The following is a 16,342-nucleotide window of genomic DNA, read 5'->3' on the forward strand; positions in this document are numbered from 1 at the left end:
TGCCAAACAGCAGCTTATCTCTCAATCTCAAAATTAGCTGGGTGGGTAAAAATGTTTGCAATCCTTAAATATTTGGGAAAAATTAATTCTAGAAAAGAGCAAAATCCAAACTGTAGAATACTTAAGAGGATAATGGAAATAGTTATAACAGAACCAGCCCTAAATACACAATCTTTGGAATCATACACTTACGGGAGGCAATTAAAGTAGGCCACCTTTTTCCACAAATAGTACTCTCTACCCTGATTGTAAGCTACAAAGAATGAACATAAGAAGGCTGATATAGCTTCACCTGCAGAATTTGATCAGACAATCTTAACTTCTCAAATAAACATCCCCCTTTAGTTTTTATATATTTCAATTTGTGGTGAACTGTGAAAACTTTTCTAGAGGGGCATAAAATGTTCTGTACCGGGTGGGAAAAGTTGAGGTGTGGAGATGTAGTCAGGGCAGCGCAGAGACGGTGAGAGCTAAAAAGAGTTGTTCTTTCAGGCATTCAAGCACTCAAGTGCTGAAACCTGATCTGTTTGCTTTCATAACACCTGAAAAGCACTCAAAAAATACATGCTTTAAAATGAAAAGGAGTACTTGTGGCACCTTAGAGACTAATTTATTAGAGCATAAGCTTTCGTGAGCTACAGCTCACTTCATCGGATGCATCTGATGAAGTGAGCTGTAGCTCACGAAAGCTTATGCTCTAATAAATTTGTTAGTCTCTAAGGTGCCACAAGTACTCCTTTTCATTTTGCGAATACAGACTAATATGGCTGCTACTCTGAAACATGCTTTAAAATGATGCCTTAAAGCAAATGAGTGGCAAAAGCCTCTGCCCAACTCTAGAGCTAGTCAAGCTATTTCAAAGCTAGATATTTTTGATAGGATAAACTCTGTCATGAAAAATGTTACCATTTTGTGACCCTCTCTACCCAATGCCCAGGGAAGGTCAATGGACATTGGGCCCTCTAATTCCCTTAGGCCTAATTAAAAATCCAAGCCTAAACTAAATGTATTTAAACATTTTGTTTTGTAAATGAACTGCACTTCTTTAAGGGCTCATCTTAATTCTCCTCTCGCTTATGCTAGAGTAAACTGGGAATAACTCCATAAGCGCTACACTGATGTGAGCGCAGAAGGAAACCCAACGTACACAGGCAGCATGAGTGGGATTACAAAAAGCACTCAGCATTTGGCCAACTCTGGCTCCACTATAAAACGGGTGGGAGTTTTAATCATTGACTCAGTGGGGAACAGACTCAGGTCAACGTTGAGTGCTTTCAAAAATCTCATTCTGTACGCCGATCAATTTATAATTACATCTAGCTCTTATCTAGCACTTTGCATCAGTAGCTCTCAAAACACTTCAAAATTGCTAATGTATTTAGTCTCAGCAATCTGGTGAAATAGGACAGGGTTGTTATCCCCATTTTACACATGGGAAACTGAGGCATATAGAGGTTGAATGGCTTACCAAGGTCAGTGGTAGAATGCAGAATTCAACTTAGGTCTCAAGGCCTCGGTTCGGATCCTACACACTGGCCCATCCTTATGGCACAAATTGGCTCAGTGTCAGCGTAATAATCCCTGCTAGTAACAGAATTTCATAGATGTAATGATGTGAATAATATTACAGCTCATCTTTGAGTATTGCACCTTTCTCATGCCTTTTCAATGTCTTACAGCTACCATTTATATTGATCTATGTGGGGCAGTACTTTTCTTTCCAAAATCTTGTGATTTCAGCATGACTTTCTCACTGATAATAAGGGTACATCGTCTTCCTGGCTCCTGGCTGTCAGATCTTTGCTTTGTAACACACAGCTTGGGGGAAAAAAAGTGAAACCCTCAGAAAACAGCTGATGTATTTCCTGAAAAAGATTAGGGCCAAATAAAGTGATCACATATGGCTGGAGCCCTTATTAAATACGGACATCCTTATAATAATAATATACTGAGGTATTCAATTACAATTTATAGCACAATAGCAGCTAACAGCCCCAACTGAGATCAGGACCCCATGTGATGTCCAGAATGTATGGTCTTTCTGAAATGAATGGTCTGATAGAATATATTTGCCTCTCAAAATAGATGTAGGCAACAACATCGATAGGCACAGTATAAAAACCTGGATAGAGAGAGAGAATTTAACACAGGGAAAAATAAATCATCTGGACAGTTTCAATCTTTTCTTTAATTTTCTCACTTTTTTTTTCCTCCCAGATTTTATGAAAAGGTTGTCAAGATGCACAGTATCTCTCATCAGATATTTATTTATTCATTTAAAATATTAATATGGGAGAATCCTATTACAATACTGCCACACAGGAAGAATCAGCCAGAAACAGACATGGACTGCAGCCCGGCAGACAGCATTAAACATAACACCTCCCCAAATATTTTTTCCCCTGCTTTTATTTTATCCCTTCATTGACTCCAGTTGCAAAGAAACTGCAAGTGCTTTCCCACCATGCACAGGAAACTGAGTTGTACGGACACTGTTTTGTTTCAAATGGTAAAATATAATCGGTGTCAGGCGGAGATCCAATATGAGTGGCCAAGATGTCAGCCTTTAGTTACTCACTTTTGAGGCCTGAAGTGCAGGGAGTACTGAGCACCCACTCTCTGAAACTCAGGCCCCTTTATAATAATAACTAGTTGTTCTCATCAGTGGGTCTTAAAGTATTTACAAAGGAAGTCAGTCAAAGGAAGTTACATATAGGGAAATTGAGGCACAAAGTAGTAAAGTGACTTGACCAAGGTCACCCAGCAGACCAGGGAAAAGAATACAGGTCTCCTGTATCCCATTCTGGTGCACTACCCATTGGGAAATACTACCTCCCCCTTTACGGCATCTCCAATTGGCCACCCCACAACCTGAGGCACTCAGCCTCACTTGTCCTTTTGAAAATCTTACCTGCGGATGTTTTTAAATGACGACTTTATTTTCCTTCCCCTCCAGTAGACACTGCAGCATTGTGTTTTCTGGATGACTCAACCTAGCAGAGACAGCATAGAGCTCAGCCCTCTGCCTCCCTTGTTCATGCCCAAACACGAACACGTGGTAAAAGTTTGCTAGTTGCAGCTCAGTTCTCATAACACCACATTTAGCACAGCTTGCCCTTTGTACTGGAGAAAGGAGCAAGGCTGAACTGACATCTGCTAGCTCTAGGGAAAGCAGCCCCTCCAGGTCACAGCTGAGGGCACTGGAAGCAAGGCAATGTGGAGAATCTCAAGCTTAGCTTTCTCTGCAGATTTGGCGGGAAGTCTTAGACTGGCTCTAGTCTCATCCCCTCGCCCCCGGATTTTCCAAAGTCCCCAGCTCCTGTTATTTTGTATTATGGCCACAGCTAGGGGCCCCAACAGGGATCAAGCCCGCCTTGTGCTAGGCCCTGGAAAAAATACATGACACAACAATGAGGACAATAGGGCCCCATGGCTGGAAAAGCTGGCCCCAGCTGTGGGGTTGTTTCAGAATGGGCCCGCCCCCAAACTGTGCATGTTCACCAGCTCCACTTGTGGCAATGGTTTGGTGGGACAGGCATGCCCGCGCTAGCTTGAATCCAGCCCGAGTAACAATAGCGGTGCAGCTGCTGTAGGATGCAAGATGGCATTGGCTTGCTGCTCCAGACTGTACCTTAGGTCCTGGGAAGGCTATGGTCTGGAGGCTAGCCAATGCTGCCAGCCTGCTGCCATTACCCAAGCTAGCTTTGATCTGGGGGTATGCCAACACGGGTTGCAAGCACACCTCCTGACTACAGGACAGACATAACCCACCCCCTACATGTTAAAATGGGCCCTCCTCGGGGCCTGCTTCAGTGTACTTGGGCATGTGAAACCAAACAGCCCCTAAAACTGAGGGCAAAAAGCAGGGTGAGGACAAAGGCCTGCTTGAGACTTGACTGCCACAACCCCCATGGGCATACACACACTCACCAGGTCTGTTCACAGGAGTGGGCACATGCTCCATAGCATCCAGAACATATTTTGACACACAAAGCCCATTGTCCCCTGATACGGGGTGCTGAGCACTTTTGAACAGCTGCCCCCTTGACCTACAGGTCAGTGAGGCATTGGGCATCATTGTCACAGAGCAGGTGTGCATTCCAAGAGCTTCCCTGCGTAGCTGAAAGTGGTGAGATTTGCACACACCTTGCTGGAAAAAGCCCTTCTTTCTCAGCAGCCATCACAGCATGGGACTTTCTTGAAAGGGCGAAAGAATGTAGCTTTACGCAATTAACACGGTAGCAAATGGCCTTAGCGTTGCTCCATATGGTGTGTAATTTAAATCATCCGTCTTGAATGCTGCTAAAATTGATACAACACAATTTTAAAACGGACAGATGTTTAATTACACAAATTGCCTCCATTTCTGAGATTTTTTTTTTTAAAACAAACAAACAGAATCAAATCGGACATGTTCCACTGACATTGAGGCATTCAAAATAGGTTTGGGGAAAAAGAAGTAGCACATGCCTGAAATTCTATTTTTACTCTTAACATTAGTGCCTGGGAGTGGTTTCCATTCACTGTGCTTATGCTTTAGTGTAAGTTATTAGGCTGGTGGAGCCTATCGTCCAGGTCAGGGGGCTGCCCAAATACAGCTCACACAATGTGGAATCAAAAATGAAAAAAGGAAAGAAACTTCAGAGGCCCAATCAACCTGCCCTGACACGGCCATAACACAGAGGGGTGGCTGACTTTAAAAGCACAGCCAGCAAATTCTTCCTGTTCCTCAGAACTCCTGGGGGTGCTCACTTCTTATTCAGGGAGGTGAAGCCCTGGCTGGAGATAGAGGGGCTGCAGGAGAGGAATTGACCTTGCTGGATAAGGGTTGAATTAACACTTTTTGGGGGGTGGGGAAGCGAGACAGACACATCTAGGTTCCAAAGAGAAAAGGAAGGAAACCAAGGAGGGGCTGAGATGTGTTCTCCAGGGGCCTGGCAATGCCCCCCCCCCCATTAATGTCACCTACCTAATCCCATTCACTGCCGCCAGCATGAGGAATGACTCACCTGTGTGCCTAAGGGTTGGACGGTTGGGGCCTTAGTGCATTTTGAACATTCCTAGGGCTACACAGAGCTGCAGACCTGTGACAGTACCACCCCACTGACCGCAGGCCTGGGTGAGACATGCATAATTTATCCCCTCAGGAGTAAGGCTCAGTTCATCCTCTGTGGGGAAAAAAATAAATAAAATCCTATAACCAGCATGCAGGGGAAGGGGAGGGTGAAATGCCATGAATTTTAGTTTGGAGAGGTTCCTCCTCATCCGCCGCATTGGTGTTGCGGGGTTCTTTGTGATAACTTGGGGCCTGATCTGGCAAACACTTGCTGGCAGGTATAAAGACAGGTCCTGTTCCCATTGGAGTCAATAGCAAAACCCAATAAACTTCAATGGAATCAGAGACAGGCCGTTTATCGATTCCTATTGCAAAAAGCACCATTGATTTAAATGGAACTCCACGCCCTAATCGATGCTAGGTAAGGACTGTTTTGTAGCTAACAGTGCTTTTGTTGGCAAACAATTCAAAAAGTTTTTGCAAGAAGGAAAACAAACCCTAGATCGCTGAAAATTTGAATAAGGTGATGGGGACATGTACCATCCACTCACTCTGCTGTGAGCCGATGTCACAGGAGAAAGGGTAGGAGGATTTAATAAGGGGAATCCACATACCAGAAATCTGCTTTCCTGAAATGAAAATTTAAAAAAAAAAAAAAAAAATCAAGGTGGCCTACTGCAATGTCACTTGTTCTTTTAGAATGAAGTTATTAAGTGTCTGCAATGGCTGTTGATCTGTGCTTTTAACTCCTCTTCAATAATATATTTCGTTGCATGACATCCCTGTAAAAGCTAGCCCTTCATGGCAGAGTCACCTACTTGGTGCAGCTTTATACAGAACTGACGTAAGACACTCCTAGTTTTCATAGCCCAGCAAAGAGAGAAAATAAGGCAAAACCAAGGTATATCATTAGGGCCTTACCAAATTAATGGTCCATTTTGGTCAATTTCACAGTCACAGGATTTTAAAAATCATAAGTTTCATTATTTCAGCCTATTTACATCTAAAATTTCACGGCAGTGTAATTGTAGGGCTCCTGACCCAAGAAGGAGTTGTGTGTGGGGGTCACTGAAGGGGAGAAGGAGGGGAGGGTTGCAGTACTGCTACCCTTACTTCTGCGCTGCTGATGGCGGCGGTGCTGCCGTCAGAGCTGGGCAGCTGGAGAGCGGCGGCTCTGAAGGCAGAGCCACTGCCAGCAGCAGCGCAGAGGTAAGGATGGCATGTATGGCATGCATGATACTGCCACCCTTTCTTCTGCTGGTGGGATGCTGCTGTCAGAGCTGGGCGCCTGGCCAACAGCTGCTACTCTGGCTGCCCAACTCTGAAGGCAATGCAGAAATAAGGGTGGCAATACCGCGACTCCCCCCGCAACTCTCTTTTGGGTCAGGACCTTCAATCGGAAAAGCGTTGGTCTCCCCTGTGAAATCTGTATAGTATAGGATAAAAGCATGCAAAAGACCAGATTTCACTGGGGGGAGGTAACAGCGGGGGAGAGACCAAATTTCATGGTCCGTGACACGTTTTTCATGGCCGAGAATTTGTTAGGGCCCTATATATTATATATGCAACTATGATATATGCTTATAAATGCTAAATTTGTGTATATAGTTAAGCCAAGCTATTTTCATTGAGACCCTTCCTTCCCTCTCAGAATGAAATTTTGCAACATGCTCCTTAAAATTATACCTCTTTCATAACATTTTTCAGGAGAGATACAACTTTCTCAAGTAAGGGCTGTTTTCAATGACTTAAAGCTAAAATGTTCTTATAATTATAGTTTCAATCCTTCCACCTGCATTTCAATGTTTGATACAAAGACCAATTTACAAGGTACATATACCTGTAACCCTTATTTGCATGAGCAATGATTATATTAACACACATGATTAGTTCCATGGATGTCAGTTGGCCTACTCATATATGTAAGAATTAGTTTGTGATTAAGAATAAACGAATCAGGCCCATACTACAAACACGATATTGACCTGTATTCTACTTTGGGACCTTCGAGTCTGAGACTCAAAATGTATTCAATTTCCAATCTTCCATATAAACTTTTCCATCTCATTTTAATCGGGGCACATCTCCTTCCATATATTTTTGTGGGGTTGTTTTTATATTAAAGTGAACATTAGTAAATAAACTTTATTTTAAAAGTTTATCTAGCTTTAATATGAAATTTAATTCACAAATGAAATATGTAACCATTTTAGAGCAGGATCTTGCATCAGGCTTAATTAACCTCACTCCTTGTACCCTGTCAAGGTTCCTTCCCCACTCTGAACTCTAGGGTACAGATGTGGGGACCTGCACGAAAAACCCCATAAGCTTATTCTTACCAGCTTAGGTTGAACGCTGCCACCACCAAAGTGTTACACAAAGAACAGGGGAAGTGCCCACTTGGAAATATCCCCCCAAGCACTACACCCGCTTTCCTGGGGAAGGCTTGATACAATTTGCATAGGTGAACACAGACCCAAACCCTTGGATCTTAAGAAGAATGAAAAGCAATCAGGTTCATAAAAGAAGAATTTTAATTAAAGTAAAAGAATCACCTCTGTAAAATCAGGATGGTAAATACCTTACAGGGTAATCAGATTCAAAACATAGAGAATCCCTCAAGGCAAAACCTTAAGTTACAAAAAGACACAAAACAGGAATATATATTCCATTCAGCACAACTTATTTTATCAGCCATTTAAACAAAACAGAATCTAACGCATCTCTAGCTGGATTGCTTATTAACCCTTTACAGGAGTTCTGACCTGCATTCCTGCTCTGGTTCCAGCAAAAGCATCACACAGACAGACAAGACCTTTGTTCCCCCCCTAGCTTTGAAAGTATCTTGTCTCCTCATTGGTCATTTTGGTCAGGTGCCAGAGAGGTTATCTTAGCTTCTTAACCCTTTACAGGTGAAAGGGTTTTTCCTCTGGCCAGGAGGGATTTAAAGGTGTTTACCCTTCCCTTTATATTTATGACACACCCATATAAAGTCTTATTGATTTCAGTGGGACTTCACTAGAGTGCAAGGTCCAGGATACCACCACTTGATTTGGGATTTTACTGTATATTGCAACTCCCAGAGAAGTGCTAAGACCGTATTTTTAGGATTTAAATTTGAACGCAAATATATCTGACTTTTAAAATAAAAACGGCAATTAATTCAAGAAGAGAAAACCCTACTGATCTAAAACCCAAAACATTTACTTTTGCAAAATCAGTAAAATTAACGCTTCCTAAAAAATCAGCAAATACTAGTGATAAATTCAATCCATTATGAGACTGATTATTGTTTGGAAATATATTTTCAAATTTATCTGTCCCAACCAATTTAACCAACCAAGATAAACCAATTTGTTATAAAAAGACATGTACGCTTATAACCTTGTACCTCAGGTTTTCAAGAAAGATTATGAAAGAGTAGCTTGGTTTCACTATTAACATAAACATATCGGCTGTTCAAATAAGCAGGCATAAACTAATTATTTACTTGTCTTTCATTTGATGACCAGGTTTTCTGCTTGCAAGGGCAAAATGTAGGTCATTCTGATCCTCCTTCCTGCTCTCACAATTTTGTTCAGAAGCTCTGTTTTTCTGCAACCTTCTGCTGTGTGTACATTTAAATTTTCCTACAGTCCCCAGAACTTCAGTTGCTGATAGAATGTTAACACCACCTATCAAATGGGAAGCAGAATCTATTTTCAGAGCTTCAAAATTAATTAAAAAGCATCCATTTTGACAGGGTAAATAATCATGCTTAATATTGACTAGATAACATTTAAAGTAATTTACAAAGCAAGGAGGAGTATAAAGTGATTGTCTTCAAAGATACAGCTGGCATTTGTGTATGATCTGATCTTACAACTACCAGGGAACACCGATATTGATCACAGTGCTTGAAAACTCGGGACCGTAAACACTGAGGCTTTTGTACTGATTTTAAGAATAGTCTTTCAAATATTGTTTTTTAAAACAATCACTGAGAAGACTCAGGGGACGGAGGATATTGCTCATGCAAATTTTAAACTACAGGAGTGTACAGAGTATCATTCAATTGCATCCTTTCCTTCCTTCCTTTCTTAGCTTTACTGAATCTAAAAACCAGCAATGTAGATTTCCTTTTTATTTACTCTGGCAATTGAAAGAGAAAGATGCAATTTGATGTGGTGAAACCAGTTCCTTCTCTGTTCCTCCTACAAATCAAAACAAATTTACAAAGACAAAAGAATGAATTCTTTGACTTGATATTCACCCTTAGCCACCCATGTATCACACATAATTAGCAAGTGAAACCTACAAATTAGATGTCGTAATTTGGTAATTATACCACAGTCTGGTACTTTTTAACCTTTTCTTACCCAGACTAGAACACTCAAATGTTATTTTTGTTTTTCACAAAACAAATGGCAAAAATGAATGCCCTATCTGCCCACATACTGTCAATCTTTCATTCTGAAATGGAATATTTGTGGTAAATTAAGTTTATATATATCATGGAAACATGCATTATTATTGTTCTAAATGCAGGATGTCTATCTAGGACTTTAATAGAAAGCCAATTACAAAAAACTTCATGTGAAGGCTAGGGACATATGTCCGACCTTATTCACACACCCACAAAATGCTGTATTTACTGTATTTCTTCACCAAAGATATGTACAAGGGGATTGCATATTTAAGGAAATTGTGGTTATGAATGTTGGCATGAAAACAACTTGCACTGTTCTAACAGTGCAACATCCAGGCATTTTATGTGCAATGCCTGCTCTATTTATTAGAATTGTTCTCATGAAAACTCGAAAAAGATTTGCTTGTGTTAAATGAGTAGTCAAGTGATCCTTGCCCTCCGTGCACACACTCAGAGAAACTGCAAAGAGAAGAGAAACAGGATATATATTTTATAACTATTTGCCTGTATGGTATGATGGGCCTGATCCAAAACAGATGAAAGACTCCCATAGATTTCAATGGATCAGGCCCTCTATTTGTTCGGACACTCATTTGTCATAACTGAGTAAGCAGTCCTTTTCAGTCTCCTGAATCTGGTAGTTCTTACTCAGTCTTAATTTATAGCTGCGAATCTGATTAGAATCAACATTTTTGTTAATTGAAAAATTGCTCCCACACAACAATACCATAACTGAAATCGGGGGAAGGAAGAATAATTCTTCCAAATGTCTTTAAAGTGTGGGGGAAAAATTCTAAAAATGATTCTCAAATTGCTGGAAACACAAATAACCTCTGCTGTTGATCTCAGGCCCTTCAGTTTCTTCTGCAATGTAATTATTGTTATCCAACTATGGCCCTGATTCTGAAAGCGTAATTTTAAACACACGACCAGGATAGGGATTACCACTATACAGGAATATGCAACAGCAATGTTAATGCCATTGGCTATCAAAGATTGATTCTTTGGTCTATTCTGAACACATTGCTATTGTGATATTTATTTAAAAGAAGGCTTGAAAACAAAAAAGTTATGCTTTTCAGTTCTCTCATTGCAGTGTCTTTTTTCACCCCACTAGCCTTTGTCTTACATTCCCATTGGCTGGGCAGCACTCTTTGGGAAATGTATCTCTTCTCAGAGGAAAAAGAAAAGGCATATAGTAGTTTAAATAGCTTAGTGTCCTTTTTCTTTTGTAGAGAAGCAAAGTGTGTGTTGTAAATGGCTTGTCTAGTTTTTGTAAAGTCCAGCCACGAGGAAGTTTGTGTGGAAGGTTGGTTCTTTATGAGAGTATCCAGTTTTGAGAACTCATTATTAATCTTTCCCTGTTTGCTGTAGAGGATGTTGATCAGGTGGTTCCGCAGTTTCTTTGAGAGTGTGTGGCACAAGCTGTCAGCATAGTCTCTACAGCAAACAGGGAAAGATTAAGAATGAACTCTCAAAACTGGATACTCTCAAAAAGAACCAACCTTCCACACAAACTTCCTCGTGGCTGGACTTTACAAAAACTAGACAAGCCATTTACAACACACACTTTGCTTCTCTACAAAAGAAAAAGGACACTAAGCTATCTAAACTACTATATGCCTTTTGTTTTTGCAAATACAGACTAACACGGCTGCTACTCTGAAATCTTCTCAGAGGCTGGCAGTAAAGAGCACACATTAACTAACAGGCTGATAGCTCTTGGAAATGCTCTGGATATATCAATATAATTAGAAATCCAATTAATATTTTTCTGTGCCAGCTTTTTCAAACAGAAAAAGCCACTTGATAGTGCTCTAAAGCTTTGCTATTTTTACTTAATGGCACTAGGGAAAGTGCTGACAAACTGCTCTTTCGTTCCTTTGATGAAATCCCTAATAACAAAAGTAAATTAAAGCCAATCTTCCCAAATTGTGACATAAAACTTAATAAATAACTGACTGTCCTTTTCTTTTATAACACTCGAAATGAGCTATTTTCTAAAATACCAGGCTGACCAGATGCCAGCTCATGCCAAGGGGCCCATGCCTCAGTGGAACACTGACAAATAGAGCTGGGATCAGTCTGGCTCACCTGTGTGTTAGTATTGTTAAAAATAGGTATTAGAATTATGCAAATGTGCTAGACTTTATTGCATGCTTGTATGTTGCTGTCTGCATTAATCTGACTTATAACATCTGCATCCATCTGACTTATAACATCTGCATCCCATATTGTAAGGTAATATGTAAGCATTTGTCTTAAGCCTCTGGGACTGTGTAAAATCACCAGATGGGAGAGAGACATTAACTAGCATAAAGTGCTGATCTCCAACAGAAGGTGTTATATCCTGACCAACAAGGAAGGCCCGTCAACACCAGACAAACTATTGTGAAACATGAAAGGGGACAAAAAAAACTTTGTTCATTGGTCTCCCTCCAGCCCCATGAAGATGAGTCATGCAAGTGAATTTCTCCCATCAGCTAACTTTGCAGCTCAAAGCACAAGGGGGGAAGGGAATAAAAACTCCTAATATAAAGGAACTGTATCTCTATGCTACTTAGACTCTGGAGGGCACAGTTTTCTAGGCATAAGCAAGAGATCCCTAGCTGTTTAGCCTGGGTTAGCCCTAAAGGACGTGTAGAGCTAGCTTATTCTAGAAGCTTCTATTACTTTCTGAAACTTAAGATTGTAACTCATTTGCGTACATATGTTTACCTGCTTTAAGCTTGTAAATAATGCTCTTGTTTCCTTTTTCCATTAATAAATGTGTATATAGTTTATTACAGGACTGGCTACAAGTGTTGTCTTTGGTGTGAGATCTAAGGAGCAACTGACCTGGGATAAGTGACCGGACCTTTGGGATTGGGAATAACCCGAGTATTGCTGGTCTGTGTTGGAAGGGACCTTCTATCACAAAGGCAGGCTCATCTGGATGGTGAGACAGATCAGAATATCAAGGGTGACTGTCTATGCCTCCGTGTTCAGGCTGTTACAGTGACTGAGGAATTAACACTTGATATTTGGTGGTGAAATCTAAGTGCAGGACTCACAACCAATTTAGTGTTTGTGCCCTGCTCCTTATTTGTCTGCTGTGATGTTGGTACTTGGGCTCTCAAGCCACTGCAAGACAGCTTGACAATGGTAAAAATTAAAAAAAGCCAAATGATAAACTAATCTTTTGCCTGATTACATTAATGCAGAAAATGTTATCGAAAGATGAAAACAAAAACACTTCAGCAAATGTTTTACTGTTTTTAGAGGGCACTTTCTTCAGTTCTAGGCTAATGAAGATGGGTTGCAGGGCTTTATCGTTTTATGATACGCTACTCCTTGCAGTCTGATAACATAAAAGGGCATTTGATGCCATGCGTTAACTTTATAGAGAAGATCTTTGAAACTGGAGAGCAAACATATAAAACAACAATACAGTATTTAGCACTTTATGGCATTTTCATCTTCAAAGCATTTACCTGTTTAATCTACACAACTATCTGAAGTGGCACTGATCTAGGTTATTAAGGTATATGCTTATATGTAAACATATAATTCTATACAATATACATTTCTTGTCTTTCATTTCAAAGGATTGTCACCAGTCCTCTGACAATGCAAAACTAAACACACTCTGAAGAGATGAAAGACAAAATAAAACCCAGTGATGTAAATAAACCTATGTCACTTTTCCCAGACTTTAGCTAACAATTGGGAAAGTATGGACCACATGAGGGAATTCTAGATAACTTAGGTCTGGATGTAATCAGAGCCCTTTCTTCAGCTGTTGGGTTTGGTTTGGTTTGAGTGGAGGTCCGCTAACAGCAATGTGAGGGGGTCATTATGCAGGAGCCAAAAATTACGGTTTTCCCTCAGGTCCCAACCTGCAATTGAACCCAGCAGTGCACACCCCAGAACCTGTGTGGAGCCTCATTCACCTGAGACATACATTGCCCTGTCCTGCATCTCGTGTAGTCATTTATTCTGTGCAAAATAAGTGGAAGACACTGAGCACAATTTTCTAAGCACCTGAGTGATTTAGGAGCCTAAATCTTATTAAAATCAATAGGACTTAAGCCCAGGATGGGGCGAGGGGCAGCTGGGAACACATGATAGGTTGTAAGCTGTCATAGGCAAGCAGAAGTAATTAGTGGCTTATTTTTTCATGTCAGAATGGAGGCGATGGAGATTAATTTCCCCAGCGTGGTGACCATTTGGGGAAGGGATTGATTAGCAGCCACACATAACCCTATTCTGCTGTCACATACAGTGACCCTGAATCACCTGGACTAGCCCCACATCATGCAGTCCTGGCAGAGTACAAGGAGGCCTGTGAAAGAATTACATCTCCTGGGGCTGAAGGCCATTCAGTGCACCACCGAGGAGCATCAGCCCATGCAATCTCCTCCCAGCAGCCTGTTTGCACAGCCTCAGGGAAGAAGTCAGCACAGTGACCGCGCTCCGCTTCTGCGGCACTGGCCTGTTCTCCTAATGCTCCCTTCCCCCGTCCTCATCTTTGAATCCTCGGTCACTACCAGCAATACGTTACCCTGAAATACCCGACACCCTGCCCATCTCACTATGCAACGCAGCTATCGCACGTTTTCAGCCTCCTGTCCTCCTAATCATTTCACTATTTCACCTCATCCATCTGTTCTCCATTCCCCTTATTACTTTCCATCCTCTTCCCTCTTCTCACCCCTTGAGTTCCTCTGCCTCGTCTCCTACCACCTCACCTCCTCCCTCTTATCCCCTTGGTGCCACTGCTTCCTCTCCCCCATCACCTCCTCCCCTCACTCAAGTGTCATTCACACCTCTACATCCTTCTTATTTTTCAACTTGCTTCGCCCAGTCCAGGCCCGCCCTTCATACCAGACGCCTGCCTGTCCTGCGGAACAACTCTGGAGAGGTCACAGGATTATGCCAAATTATGGCCGCCTTTTGTTATCCATGGCAAACCCCTCAATCTGTCCCAGCTATCACATTCCCCCTCAGCTCTTTTTCCTCCTCATAATTGTTAACTCTTTCTGTCCTCCGCCATCTTCCCAACTCATTTCTGCAGGCCAAAGACTATGTGCTTGGGTCCCCTATCCAAGAAGAGTTTCCAGCTGCTACTGCAGTTTACTCCTCCACTTGTCTCTTCCTAGACTTTCCTTCCACCAACTTTCTCCTGCCTTCTCCCCTCTCCATTCCATGGCCCTAAGGTCACTGATAGCCTACTCCTAACTATAACCACCCCTTCCTGTTCTTCTCCATCTCCCCAGTGCCTCTGAAACTCTTCCCTCAAGGCTAACTCTCTTCTCCCCTCATTCCATCCTACTCCAGGCTTCCATAATGCTGTTAGTCTCTAAGGTGCCACAAGTACTCCTTTTCTTGTATCCCTGTTTTTTTCCTACCTTGCTGGCCATTCCTAATGATTCTTCTTTGATGGCTCCTCATCCTCCCCTTACCCCATACCTCTTTAGGTGCCACAGTTTCAATAAGACCCTCACTATGGCTTATTCCCAATGTTACCTCTCTATGCCTGGCCTCTTCTTCACTGACTAGTCCTGAATCTCCAGGACTGGACAGACATTAAGCATGGCATAGCAGAACAATAGAATTGTACAAGTTAGATGTGGAAAAGTTCTATGAGCTTATCCATTCCAGCCCCATGGGGTCATTACAGGATTATTTCCCACCATACATTTACTGGAGATTTATTCTAGTTAGAAACATCCCAAGGGATAGCCATGGAAGGTGATGGGGTACAGAGGAAGTATAGAGGGGGACAGGGCAGAAATAAGTCTTTATCCACATGTAAAACTTTCAACACCTTGTATTTTCTGGATACAAGTCTCTTAGGCGCTTAGGGTCCAATCCTCTACTGAAGTAAAGGGGAATTTTGTCATTGACTTGAATGGGAGAAGGATCACGTCCTTCAAGTTTTCAAGGTGGCCAATGGGCCCTCTCCCCATCCCCATCTTGTCAGCTACTTCCACATTGCACCCTAATGTAACTCTCTCACATAGCTATAGCTTCCATGGACCTGCTAATGTCTGCTGGAGGGGGGCCTCACAAGACCTGGTGGGGCAGGGGTTCTCGTCCTCCTGCTGCTGACCTCATACATCAGCTTGGTTGAATAAAAACACAGGGAAATTCCCCCAAACAAAAAACTTTGTTGAAACAAGCGTGACGGTGGAAAGTGTGTTCCAATGGACTCCACAACACTAGTCAAAAATTCTACACGTTAAAAAAAACCTCCAACAGCAACAACCCCAAATGACCCAATTGTTAAGAAGTCTGGAAATGACTCGTCCAGGGATTCAGCCAGTTCCTCACTGCCCTATAACCACTGGCTCCAATTTGGGGTTCCACTGTGGCCCCTTTTGATTAGCTCCATCACAGGAAGAGAGCAGAAAAACCAGCAAGCCAGCCTCTCGGGAATTCTTTCTGCACTGGGGGATTCCCCAGGTGACAAAACCTGCAGAATGTCTCTGTGCCAACTTTTCCTGCAGTCCCCAGAATAGGACTTATCTGGTTTACATCTGAGACAACCCACTTCCTGGCCAGCCACAGAACCTAGAGTGGGGTGGGCAAAAAGGTGGCACCCTTCCACTTTGCCTGCCCTTCTCCCCCAGCCAAGTTGCACCAAGCTTATCCCAGCCACAGAGCGATGATCACTCCACCAGACTTACCCATCCAACAGTAACATTCCCCACGTTGCAATCTGCAAAAATATGTGGAAAGGTCAAATGGACAAATTCCTGGGAGATAATGATGCTGAGAATTTGACATTTATACTGCAATAGCACCGATATAGGAGTCAGGGCCCTGTTATGCTAGAGGCGCTACAAACTTAGGGTAAAGCTCTCTTGCCCAGAGCGCTTACAGAGTCCTTGCTA

At 42.1% G+C, this 16,342-nt stretch overlaps 1 long non-coding RNA gene across 1 annotated transcript in view; it reads right to left on the reverse strand.

Annotated features, from left to right (window-relative positions):
* Positions 1-805: 805 nt before the first annotated feature.
* LOC122459921 overlaps positions 806-16,342 on the reverse strand; it is a 90,068-nt gene continuing 74,531 nt past the window's right edge. Inside the window, exons 3-4 of the long non-coding RNA XR_006280906.1 lie at positions 5,010-5,168; positions 806-3,386 (exon numbers count right to left, since the gene is read on the reverse strand). This is a non-coding gene — a long non-coding RNA (uncharacterized LOC122459921). The remainder of the gene's footprint in view (positions 3,387-5,009; positions 5,169-16,342) is intronic.

The sequence above is a fragment of the Dermochelys coriacea genome, chromosome 4 (genome assembly GCF_009764565.3).
Source record: "Dermochelys coriacea isolate rDerCor1 chromosome 4, rDerCor1.pri.v4, whole genome shotgun sequence".
Classification (NCBI taxonomy): Eukaryota; Metazoa; Chordata; order Testudines; family Dermochelyidae; genus Dermochelys; species Dermochelys coriacea.